The following is a 13,631-nucleotide window of genomic DNA, read 5'->3' as shown; positions in this document are numbered from 1 at the left end:
GTCTAACTAGTCTCTGGCTATAGAGTTCTGGATAAATAAGCAATCCTTTCCCAACTTTTGTGCTATCTGAATATACCTGGTAACCATCAAACCAAGACTGGAGCAAAAAGCAGTTGTGGCATAAACTACTGTGGATGAGCCAGAAGGTTCAGAGTAGGTCAACTAGATGGTGATGTCAGGAGTGGATACTTAGACTGACTGAGACAATCCTCTAAGAATCGGTTTCCATCAAATTCTAGAGGCCACTCACATCATACGTGGGTACAAATGTTAATAAAACTCCAGGCCCAAACTCCTGCCTCTTATACCCATCTAGCTGTCACTGAAGGTCTGTAAAATACTACTCAAGATACGAACACCTCCAGCCCAAGTTTTTAACAGAAATGCATTTATCCTTTTGCTCAGTGGCATCTGCAGGAAGTCAACCCTTCCCCACCCATCCTCTTTTCCTGGGAAACGCTCCTCCTATTCACCTGCACATCCCTTCTGCTAGCTCACCAGGCCCAAATGCCAGTACTCTTTCTGCCTTCTTGTCCTCACCCTGTTTTACTCCTGTGAGCACTGAAGGAACAAGAGCAGGCTTCTATGACAAGGTCTTCTGCTTTACTGTTTTATGGCTCTCAACCAATGGTTCTCAGCCAGTGGTGATTTTGCTCCCTAAGTGGGCAGTTGGAAATGTCTGGAAACAGTTCTGATTGTCACAATTGGAGAGAGGGGGAGCTAATAGCACTTAGTGGGCAGAGGCCAGGGTTGCTGCTAAACATACTATGATGCACAAGACAACCTCCTACAATAAAGAATTACTTGGCTCAAAGTGCTGAGGTTGAGAAACTCTGTCCTAGACCATTCAAACGTTGTAGGTCTCCATTTTCCAAGTGACTAAAGGGATAATACTACCTTCTCTGCCTAACTCACTACCTTATAGGGAAGACAGATTGGTAACGTGCATGTAAGTGTTTTGAAAAGTATTTTATAAATTTACTTTTCTTTTTATCTCTTGATGCCTCTTCAAATGATACAAAGAGGATTAAAAGCACTTATAATCTCACTCATTTACAATATTATCTTTGTATTTGACTTTAGAGAGGATATGTATTCTAAAGAGAACACAGAGTTTCTTATTTACCAAAGTCTAGTGAGCAAGCATTACTGTCCGTGTTTTGAGATAAAATAATTGGTGGAAGGAACATCTGACACTTTCATCAAGAAAAAAAACAATGAGAGGTATAGTCACTTTGTTCACTGATTCGACAATCATTATTTGATGATAATATGTGTAAAACACAATGAAAAAATATTACCAATCCCTTTCAGTATACCAGACAATGAGCTAACTATTCAATATACACTGACTGTTTGTAACAACCCCTGAGGCAGGTCCCATTATTATCCACATATGTAGATGATAAAACTAAGTCTTAGAAACAAGTTATTTGCCCAAGGACAAATAACTAGTAAATGATGAAGTTGAAATTTGAAATCAAGTGTGTCAAAGTCTAATGGCTGGACTCTTATTAAACACTATGCCATACTGTGCTTGGCACTGAATGCATGTTCTAGGGGTTGGGAGTAGAAAAACAAAAAGGCAAATCAGCCACAAAGGCTGCCCTCATTAGCTAGCTGTCTCCTGGAGGAGAGGAGACCTGAACATGAAGGGAGACAGAAGTAAGTGTCAAAGATGGACCAATTTTAGAATCCAGAATGGGATTCTAAAATTTACAACATAAGTCATGTGCATTCAAAGTACTGAAATCAGAACTAGGGAGAAAATAAAGCAATGGAAAGGAGGTGCCCAGGCAAAGTGGGTTCTTCAAGTGGAGAACAATGCTTGACTACTTTGAGTATTTATAGAACTGCTCTCAACTCTGACAGGTCAGTCTATACTGATTAGAGCACTGTGATGATAAGACCAGAGCCTCTGGGTCACCTCATCCATGGATAAGTTTCTTTTGCTACAATCCATGGCCATAGATTCAACCAAGGATGGCAAATGTGGTCGTGATTGATGCCACCCCTCCTCTGAAATGCAGAGCAAATGCCATAAATAGCCCATGGCACTGATTCCTGTGTTGTTGCGGAAAGCCTCAGAGTCCTTCTCAACCCTCTGCTCCAGGCCTTAATGGAGGTGATGGCATACAAAATGAAAATTATTTCACCTTTCTAGGTTTTTTCTACCTGTATGTTATACCTCACCCACAAAGTATATTTGTAGGTGGGATATAAACAGCATTAGGCAAAGCAGGGGGTCTGAACATCATGGAGGCCCTGAGACATGACAGTTAATATGAAGGTCAAAAGAGAGGTCCAAATCCTTTTAGCAGAAGGTGATTTTACATTAAATTTAACAAGAGAGTTTACTATAACTGAGGACTAGATTTTCCTCCACGTTTCCTGGCAGCCATGGCAAAAAGGGAAATGCTATTAGGTATTATCATTGTCATCTTTTGAAAAAAGGGAAGGCTAGAATTAGTAACGAGCATCCTTTTTTTTTCCTTTGGTGGAGGGGCACACAATCACACAAGAATGTTGCTGCATAATTCTTCATGTAAGGATAATTAAGTAATGTAATATATAGGTCATGTGTTTTAGAATAAATGATTTGTGTTGATGATAATAGAGATTAATGCAGGGTAGCTGCATTGTGACATGTGCTTTTAGCCCTGAGGAGGCCATGTATGAGACTGTATGTATGTCTCACTTCAAATTCATCCCCAACACTGGATAAAACTGCTCAAGAGCGTGCGTTTGGAAGGTGGGCCTGTAGGGTCAGGAAACATTATTTTAAAAATATTATTCATAGACTTTCTAGCACAGCCTCTTGATACCTAGCACAGTGCTCTTTCAAATGGACAAGAGTGAAGTTAATCCCTAAAGTCAATGCATAAAGAGAAATTAAGTCCAAAAAGTAAAAATACCCTTGAAAAATCTCTTAAATTGCCCATAAAATATGGAATACACAGCATTTATACAGGATGCCATACATATCTGCATAAAATTTTATGATGCTTACAGTAATGTATATTATAAAGATTACATAAGAAAGTATTGAGAACATTACTTTTTTAGAATATTCTTTTAATTTATTTATTTAGGTATCATTGAGCACATTATTCTTAATTACAAGAGAGTCTGCATAGTGGAAGTGGTGTGATTTAAAAGCACATTTGAAATAATTTCTCCGTATAGACAGGTCTAAGTCATATATGTAATCTGGAATTTTTGAATAGCCACATTACAAATTGAAAAGAAACATGGGATATTAAATTTAAGAATATTTTATTTAATTGACTATATCTGAAATACTATCATTTCATCATGTAACCTACTTTTTTTTTTTTTTTTTTTGGTGCTAAGACTTCAAAATCTGGTGTCTATTTTACGTTTACAGCACATCTTGATGTAGATAAGCTATATTTCAAACTCTCCCTAGCTTTACATGTGGCCCATGGTTATCATATTTACTGTTTCAGACAAGTGCAGATTGAAGCCTTTTCTACCTCTGGCATTTCTTTCAGAATTTTAATTTCTGAAAACTTCCAACAAGAACCCCAGTCACTGTGATCATTCGGGCTGCGGTGACCTGCACAATCTCTTTCACCTCACAGTACTGGAATCTAATACTACCATCCCTTGGATTGGGTCCTGGCTCAGAGACTGATATTTCAGGCACCACAGCAGCCATGATTTCCCCAATTCAGCATCTCATTAAAACCTCAATAGTCAGACGGCCAGGCATGGCAGTGGGAAAGGAGGAAGTTTCTACCTTCAGGGGCCTGGGACGAGATGACCTGCTCTGTGGGCTGTGTGGCTCCTGAGTCAGCAGGCACAGTGGCCCCAGCAGGAGGCCCAAGCAGGTGGTATGCGGGATAAGTCGGGCTTAAAGAGGCAAAAGGAAGCACAGGGCCTCTTCACAGACTGGCTAGTAGAGACCAAGGGGATTAGAGACAGCTGAACTTGGATCCCCACCCTGGGTTCTGCACCCAGCTTTGCCACTTCCCCCCAGGTGCTTTTAGGAAATACACCTCTTTAGCAGTCTTTTTTAATAACTTGACTTTGGAAGGGATCTGAACTTCACTGTAGCAACATTTCCATTCTTCTTCTTCTCTAAATTCCCGTGAGGGCAAATACTATTATTATCTCCCTCTTTTGACAGATGTAGATAAGAAAATCCCAGGCTCATGTAGATCAAGAGACACATAATAGAAGAAGTTTCAAACTACTTGACAGCAGATGTAGTTTTCTGGATGCAGGTAGTGTTTTAAATAAAACATAAAACAAAACAAAAACCAAGCCATTCAGATTGTGGGTTTCTCTGGAAAACTCGTAAGATTTAGCAAAAAGGTTCAAATTCCTAATTGATTACAATTGGCTAAAGCTGAGTAGCCATTTTCCTTTTCACGTGGTCAAGAGGCTCCAGGCTCAGATCATCACAGTTCCCTGACCACTAACAGCCTATCCCTGTCTCTCTTTATCCATTTGTTACTGGCCGGTCCTTATAGGTTTTAAAGATTTAGGCTTTAGCTTAACGCATCAGAATTTAAGAGTGTGTACATTTTTTTAAGTGGAGGAAACTTTAGGCTATAGGAATAAGGGCCTCACAGTGAAATTTCAAACACCAATATTCTAGGTGAGAGAAAAATAATTATTTTTGTTAGGCATCTTCCCTTTACTTCAATACTATATCCATTATCCTAATCTTCTCCCCAGCATTATGGAATCCATTCTATTATGAAGTATTCGATTTGTCAAATGACAAAACCAATGCTGAAAGAGATTTAGAGATGTTCAAAACCAGGCTCATAGGGGCTTCCCTGGTGGCGCAGTGGTTGAGAGTCCGCCTGCCGATGCAGGGGACACGGGTTTGTGCCCTGGTCCGGGAAGATCCGACATGCCGCGGAGCGGCTGGGCCCGTGAGCCATGGACGCTGAGCCTGCGCCTCCGGAGCCTGTGCTCCGCAATGGGAGAGGCCACAACAGTGAGAGGCCCGCGTACCGCAAAAAAAAAAAAAAAAAAAAAAAAGGCTCATATAACACTATTAGTGGAAGAGCTGGAATTAGCTCCTAAAGCTATCTTTCTATTACTTGATAGTATTCCTCTCACCCAGTTCTCAGGGAATATTGTGACATTTTACATACATCGTGTTTTGTAGGTATGGCCTTTCAAAGCAATAAAATCTGAGTGTTAATACCTAATGGGCCTCTTAAATCTTGAGCAACTTCCTTAACCTTCTCAGATTTAGCTTTCGGAATTTCCTAAGAAGCACAAGTGATTTTCAGTAGTGGAAATTGCGAGGAGAGTAAGGCACCCAGCATTATTCCTAGGAGAGAGTACAGTTTCAGAAAATGTTGATTTCGTTCTTTCTCCCCTCCAATTTAGTTAACTAAATAAGCTAGTAGAGAAGTTATGGTAATGATCCACCTACCTTACCCGGTAGAAGCCGTGCAGTTTGGGTAGAACTGATTCCTCTCTGTTCCAAGGGAAGATTCTGACTGACTCAAACTGGTCAGGGTCATCTGATTCCCCTTGCACAGTGATTGGCTCATATTGGGCTTGAGAAGTAAGTTGGTCCAATCAGAGTGAAGCCCAGGGTTTTTAAGCAAAGTGGGGGAGGGGAGAGAAGCTCTTCTATGCTGTAAATGTGTGGTATGCAAATGTGATGCCTGGAACAGCTGCTTCCATTTTGCTATCATGTGTGAAACCATTTGAAGAGACGCCAACTAAAGAGAACCACTGAGGGAAAAACTGAGGGAATCCCAGAAGAACGGAATCAAAATTTTAATCAGAACCTTACTTTCTCTGGATGTTTCTATTACCTATCAGTCAAGTACAGTCTCTCTAATTCCGGCAGAGTGTTGTGTACAGTTGAAAGCACTCTTATGGTGCTTCCCTACTGACTGCCAAGAGTATTTGTGTCAGCAGCTTGTCTTGCTGTTGCTTCAGCCATCCCAGTGGGGGTAGAGAAGAAGTATCAGGCAAGATAGCTGGAAGGCTGGCCCTTCCAGCCACAGGTGCTTCTGCTAGGCCACTACACTCATCACAACAGCAGCTGGTGGTGTCTGCTTTGGTTTCAAGTTATGGCAACGTCATACATTTGGGTCAGAGTAGGTTACTACTTCATGGAGAGCATTGGGACAACCAAGAGACCAGCTTCTGGCACTTAATATAGTATCAGTCAGTGACCTACGAGTGGGTGGTTTGCATGAACTGTGCCTTCCACCTTCTCTAGAAGAACACAATTAGACAAAGGAAGAGGAGGAGTGAAACCACGCCAAGACTTCTGGAAAAGCCAGGGCTGTTTCTGAGTGCCTCTTCTGTCTTGTCTGTTTTTACGCCATTGTGTTGGGGTGAAAAGGGAGCTGTAGGGGTTCTTAGGGTTGTGAGCTTAAGTAAGATACTACAATGGATGTAAACAAAAAGAGTGCATCCTCCTCAGGTCTTAGTGCTTTAAAGTCAAAGGCAGGGGTCCCCAAATCAAATGCCCAAAGAGGCTGGGTGGGTGAATTTAATGAATGAAATGGACCCACAGGTGGAGGCCTGGAGAGAGTGCAGACCCTGACAGGGACGTAGCTGCTTAGCTCCAACATGCATTTTTTAAGAAGAATCTTTAAATCTGTTTTTTTAATGTAAAATTTTATTAAACTTTTTTCTCTCTCTCTCCACGCTGAGAAGATCGAATAAAACACTTGAGTGGGGGGGGAGGTTGACTCTCAGGCTGAAGATCATTGAGGAGCTGGCTGGATTACCAGAAAGGACTAACAGGTGGCAGCTGTTTGCTCCCAAGGATGGCAAGTGGAGAGCGACTGAGCAAGATGCGGAAGGTGGTTGGAGGACTGCACTTCCTGGGAATGGCTTGAACACAGATACCTCAGGGGACAGGTTTCCAATGAGTGGCTACATAGATCCCTCTCAGGACTGAAGCTCACCTCACTAGTCTTGGGAGCTTCCACAAAATTTCTGTGGCTGAGAGTAGCAGTGAGGGAGCGGAGCTGCCTGCACAGCTACCTGATCTCATAAGGACCTCGCCGGAAGAGGGTTGACACATCACTAGTGACCATCCTCAGGGCCTGTGGCTGAAGCCACCTCCTGGCTTGAGGAAGGGAGCCCACTCATATTCCTGATATACGTACGTTGCTCATCAATCTCAGTGAGGGTCCACTCAGAAATTAAAGAAAGAGGTATAACAAAAATAAAGAAATCTGATATGCCATGGAGTAGTCATAGCTGTTACTACAGAAACAGTTACTATTTCCAGCTGATGGTTGAGGTGAGGATTAAAATTGCTGTTCAACACTCAAAGTTCACAGAGCTAGTAAAGGGCAACATTTACACTTGAACCCTAGACTCCAGTCTCAAGTCTCCACTGATCCATGCTGCCTCTCCCAGCATTCCCTGTAGTTCCCCGTTTCCTATTCTTTATTCTTTTGTACACTCTCTAGATGGTGGTGGCAGTTTGATCCAGAGATTCCAACAGCATTTGATTAAAATACTACTTTTTTCTCTACTATCTGTTAACTGTCTACAGAAATGATTATTCCAGAGAACAGTCTTTGAGAAATACTGCATTATGCAGCTAATGACATAGAAAATATGTGATTTAAAGGTAAATTTTCACTTCCCATTTTACCTCCATTACGATTAGTTCCGTTCATTAAAAGAAAATTTAGATGAAGTGTCTATGGCTATATATCCGCATTTTTTGGTTGCTCTTAAATATTTTTAAACTGCGTCCTATGAAATCCCGAGTCCAGGTATTATGTAATCAGAACCACTTTCCAAAAAATCTTTTTCAAATTGTGAAATACTATGTGCTCTAAAATGTGTACCCAAATTGCTGCAAAGTTGCCTAATCTTTGGAGGTGACTGAGTGATGACACCAAAGGCCAATGCCACTGAAAGAAGCAATTTTTCCTTTTATTTCCTGAGAGAAGGGGGCCTGCCACACCATGCAAGGCAACATGGAGAAGCACCAGGTTTGGTCAGGGAAAAAAGCAGGAGTGAGGGGGTAGCCTAGGCCAGAGCCTTTATTGGGTTTTCCCCAGGAAAGGCAAGGTAAAGCAGAGTAAACAGTTTAGGATTGGCTATTTGCATAATTCCAGTGGGCTTTGGGTTATAGGGGTGGCCTCAGTTTGTCTGATACCTGACTCTGGGATGCTTTCGGGCAGGGGAAATATTGAACTGGTGTGTAAGAGTCAGATAAGGAGGTGGTAGGGACTATAGACTTGGGATTGCATGTGAAAGTTGTGCTCCTAGGCAAGTTGTTGTTATATCATTATAAATGACAGTTGATCCTTGAACAACATGGGTTTGAACTGCAACTGCACCGGTCCACTTATATGTGGCTTTTTTTTTTTTTTCAATAAATACATACTACAGTACTACATGAGTCACCATTGTTGAGTCTGCAGAGGCAGAACCATGGGTAGGGAGGGCTGACCAGAGTTATATGCAGATGTTCAACTGTACAGGGGTTGGTGCCCCTAACTCTGGTGTTGTTCAAGGGTCTGTAAATAGCCTTGGGAGGGACAGTCTCTTCCTGGGTCTGTAAGGCCCCCAAATGCCAGACCATCAAGAATAGAGAAAATAAGAAACTATAGTTAATATCGTTGGTTCTGTGATAAATGGTTGCCAAACAGACAAATACACAAACCGAAAAACACACATTTAGAAAATCACGGCCATCAGCCTGGAAGAGGCAGCTGTCAGTATCAAGGCAACAGCTAGTGAGAGATCCCTACAAAGTCCTCCTGAGATAAAGTCCCCATAACACAGGCCAAGGGCAGAGAACACTGGCACCAACAAAAATAGTACTGGTCAAGGAAGACTCTTCTCTCCTTTTCCCTCTTTTCCCTGGAATTACTGAAAGGAGAATGTTTTTGTGACTTGATTTGTCCAGATGACTCATTATCTGAGAGTGACCAGAAAAGCCATGGGGCCTGCCCTACATTCATCCAAGGTCAGGGGAAACACTGGGTATACTGAGTGGGTTCTAATGGGTTATATTGCATTTGGGAGAATAACCTTGCTGTCTGATAGCATCTTATGAGTCTCACTTGCTTAGTTCAATGTACTGGCTCCACCACAGTATAACACAAAAACATATACATATTAAACAAATGCCATATTCGGTTGGTTCCATTCTACTCAATGGGGCTCAACAGTACTGAAGGATTCCTTAAAAGTAAAAACAGAATACAGAAAGAATTGACTTTTCAGCTCACTTAGCACTGACAATTGTATGGGTTTCCTTTCTTTTTTTTTCTATTTCTTTTTTTTCTTAAGTTCACTGAACTAACACTCCATGTCTAAAATTGCTATTGCTTCTTGCAGTTCAAGGATATTGGAAGTTCCAAAAAACCTTCTTGTAGGCCCTTAAAATATCTTTCTCTAAAAAAAGAAATCCCTGCTGAGATCACAGTACTAACATCTATTTTGGGACAAAGCTGTTACTTAGATTGGTGACACCAACTGGCCTGGATGTATATTTTTAAAACAAAATGATTTAGTTTACCTATCAGACAGTACTTGATTGGGATTTCCAGAGTCATCGTTATATGAAGCTGCCAGGATGGGTTCCTCCCTAGGGTGACAATTTTCCCCTACAACAATCCTGCTGAAGAAGTTGGGGATTTCCTATTCACTGCGTTCCAATTCCCCCATGTACAACATTTAGCCACAGAAGCATTACAATATGCCCTATTTTCTTGAAGGCATTTTTCTTTTTTTTTTTTTCCAGCTTAAGATATGGTTCTTTTATGTCCTAATCTCACAATTAATTCCAACCGCCTCTCTTGAAAAGTTTTAAACTTTAACTCTCCTTATGGCCATGTTTGAGTATGATGATTACAACAGAATTTAGTTTTTTCTGGATGTTAGGGGTAAGAAATAATGATTACTGCATTGTTTATCTCTTCTAATCACTCCCTTTCTCAGCTCTTCTATCACCTTTATTCTGCTTCCACTTTGGCTATGCACACCTAGTTCATATCTGGAATGCTTTCTTTTTGCTATCATATGGATTTTATGAATTTTTCAAAGATTAACTCAAAACCATTTATTACTGTGTTAAAATGCAAACCACAGAAATGTAACTGGAAGGTGCCAACAGACGGGCAGACCTGCATATCCCTGCAAATCCTGCGTCGTCTTCCTGTACCCCAAGTTCAAGAACCAGCCGCACAGGGGACTACTTGGAAGTGATCCAGTTCCTGAACTGGTTTGCTGATAAATCCCATGGAGACCTGGGCTAGCCAAGCCTTCTCTGGCATTTAGAGATGAGGAAGAGGCCACAGCTGACTGCTGCCTTCAGTCCACGCAAATCACAACAAAGCAAATGGATTGCCTCTCTGCTTTCTCACGCTCACTCAGATCCCTGGGCGTTTTCACCTTCAAGCCCCAGTGCATCCTACTCCAAGAAATGTGCTACCCCTTCTGCACATCTTTCTTTTCTCCTTCTTTCTGCCTTTCTCATGTTTGGCCACTTCCTCCACCAAGTGCTTCATTGCTCCTCTTTCTATGCCCCCAACCCAATCCTCTAGGATTCAAACAGGTCTCCTCATAACTGACATACTGAGTCGGGTGCCTGAAGCTGTCAAAGAAATATACACTCTTGCAGAGGCCTTCAGGAGTTGTTTGCAGCTCTGCTATTTTGGGGACCGTTTGCTTTGTTACAGCAGGACTTGCTTAAAATGTTGGCTTGGGGGAGGGACTGGAAGAAAATGGGAGGCACAGAGTATCTTGTCTCCTCCTATTTTCTGGATGGATTGAAGTCCTTTTGGAGAGACGGGCTAGAGGAATAAGGTGATAGAACTAGTCAGAACAGATTTCTAAATCAGATATGGGCTGCTTTGTGGCCCATAAGAAAAAAAAAGAAGGCACAGAGCAGCAAAGAGATTTTTCTTCCTCTTCCATGTGGATTCCCAGATGTGCTCTGACCTCTTCTGATACCACCAGCCTTGGGAGAGCTCATACGCCACCATCATGCTGAAGACATGCCATGACACAGGAGGGACACCTCCAAATGGGGTTGTGGGCCAGGGAAGTCAGCTCAGTCAAGAAGGAATACAGTCGGGGCAACAGTGGCTGCAGTTGAAAGGCTGATTTGTGGGGACAAGGGAGGGAACTGTTTGTGGATGGTTAACTGATGGGGATACTGTGAAGAGAGGCTAGCTTGCAGTAATTAAGGCATAGAGAAACTATGCCCAATATATTATTGGTGTAAAAAGGAAGAAGGGGGCTTCTTGTATTCTCAGAGGCAGGTGGAACCTGGCACATTTTACAAGCTAATGGTGTGGGAAAATCATAGCTAACAGCTATCATTTATTTAGTACTTACTGCATACCAATCACTACACTACAGTCTTTCTCTACATGCATTAGCTTGTTTCATCTTTATAACAACTCTCTAGTATCAGCACTATCATTATCATCAGTATTTTGTAGTCGGGGAAACTAAGACTTGGAGCAGTTTAGTAAAGTCCTGAGGTCAAATAGTTTGGAAGTACTGAAACCCTGAGACCCAGCGTGTGTATATCAAGTTAATGCTACCCTAACAGCACAATAAAACTAGGCCAAATGGACTCTGGGCACACACTGAGCATCCCTCCTTCCTTATACCCTGAGTTATGAGGTTCCCTTCCTACTCGTTACCCCAATTTTCCTTTAAAAAATCTCAAATTAGAGAGAGCACATCTCTAAACTGGTTTCTGCTTCAATCAGGACCCAAGTTAAATGTTTCCTTTCAAACCCAGCTGGCTGCTCTTTCTGTGACCAGTTGGAGCAGCTCCCGGCCCACCAGAGAGCTGCTGGCAGGGCTGGGGTGGCCCATGTTCAGGACTCCCTGGCTGGCTGCTGGCAAATGCTGTGTCAAAGAAATGACACAGGCTGCCACGGCAGCGCTGAGTCCGTCCAAGATGCCTAGAGGAAAGGAGTGTCTGCAGCCAGGCCTCAGGTTTAGAGCCAGGATGAGCACAAAAGCACACAGGGCAGCCTCCAGAGTATTTGAGGGAGATCCTGACACACGGTGCTTGCACGAGGCTGAAACATTTCCAAGAAGAGTTAGCTGGGACCACTGACTTCCACAGTGACTAGCACACAGTTTTTCCACCTTGTACTACGGACATTTGGGGCCTGACAGTTCTTGGTGGCAGGGGCTGTGCTGTATCCTGTACTCTGTAGGGTGTCTGGCAGCATCCCTGGCCTCAACCCACTACAAAGCTACCACATACCGCTCCCCCATCCCTCCCCTAATTGAGATGACCAAAAATAGATTTGGACATTGCCAAATACCCCTTGGGGGACAAAATGACCCCCACGTGAGAACCAGTGCACTTCCTGATCTTGACAAAATCATGGTGTGATAGGGAGAGCTGAGTTAGATTAGAAGTCAGGAGATGTGAGTTCCAGCCTCCATGGAGCTCTCGCTAGCTAAAAGACCTTGGGAAAGTCACTGTTGCTCTCTGGGCCTCAGCTTTCACATCTGAAAACTGAAGGAGCTGGGAAAAATCTGGGGTTGTTCCTAGAATGTGTATGAAGTTTCTAATACAAAAAACAACAAAAAATATCTACCCACAGTTGAAAACTGGTGTCCGAGAGATTCAAACTCATCTAGTTTATTTATTTATTTATTTTTGGCAGTACGCGGGCCTCTCACTGCTGTGGCCTCTCCCGTTGCGGAGCACAGGCTCCAGACGCGCAGGCCCAGCGGCCATGGCTCACGGGCCCAGCCGCTCCGTGGCATGTGGGATCCTCCCGGACTGAGGCACGAACCCGCGTCCCCTGCATCGGCAGGCGGACTCTCAACCACTGCGCCACCAGGGAAGCTGTAGTTCATTTATTAAACAGCTTATTTCTTAGCACATAGCACTGAAAGCCTTGGTGGTCAGCAGACCGCCACCTGGAATGCTACTTAAAAATACAGATTCCTCAGCTCAAGGCCAATTCTAATGAGTATCTACAAGATAACCCCTGAAAATCTGTAATTTAATAAAGTCCCTGGGTAATTCTTGTGCATATTAAAGTTTGAGAAACACTGATGTAGATGATACTCCCACGGAATTTACCATTATTTGGACAGAAAAAAACTGTAAAAACCTAAAAACAAAAAAAACTTTAAGTAAAGGTGCTAATAAGTGCTGCAAAGTTTCTGATAAGGGGAGGAAATGGCAGAAACAGTCACTCAAATCTTCAATGAGATCTTAGTTCGGTCTTCCTAGTTGGAATTATCCAATTTAAGCACTGAGTAAGCAAAGTTCATGATATTAGATGACTTTATTTGAATCCTACCAACCATTTCCTTTTCTTTTTTTTATTACAAGAACACTTATATACAGTGAAATGCAGAGATTATAAATTTGTAATTTAACACATTTTGACAAACATACAGACACATGACGCTACCATCTCAGTGAAAACTCTCACTCCCAAAGTCCCCAGGTTTAACTTTCAGTCAATTCCTACAAACAATGTTCTGATTTCTATCACACAGATTAGTTTTGCCTGTTCTTAAAATTCTTATAAATGGAATCATCCATTATATACTATTTTGTGTCTGGTTTCTTACACTCAACTTAATTTTTTTACAGTCATCTGCATTGTTATGTTTGTCAGAAGTTCGGTATTTTTTTTTTAATTACT

At 42.2% G+C, this 13,631-nt stretch overlaps 1 protein-coding gene across 3 annotated transcripts in view; it reads right to left on the bottom strand.

Moving 5' to 3' along the window:
* The window catches only part of SGCD (sarcoglycan delta), a 409,144-nt gene that overhangs the window by 248,438 nt on the left and 147,075 nt on the right, over positions 1-13,631 (bottom strand). The gene's annotated exons all lie outside the window — the stretch shown is intronic.

Source organism: Tursiops truncatus, chromosome 3, assembly GCF_011762595.2.
Source record: "Tursiops truncatus isolate mTurTru1 chromosome 3, mTurTru1.mat.Y, whole genome shotgun sequence".
In the NCBI taxonomy this organism is placed as follows: Eukaryota; Metazoa; Chordata; class Mammalia; order Artiodactyla; family Delphinidae; genus Tursiops; species Tursiops truncatus.
Note: the sequence above shows the minus strand (reverse complement) of the source record. Positions and strands in the feature narration are given on the sequence as shown.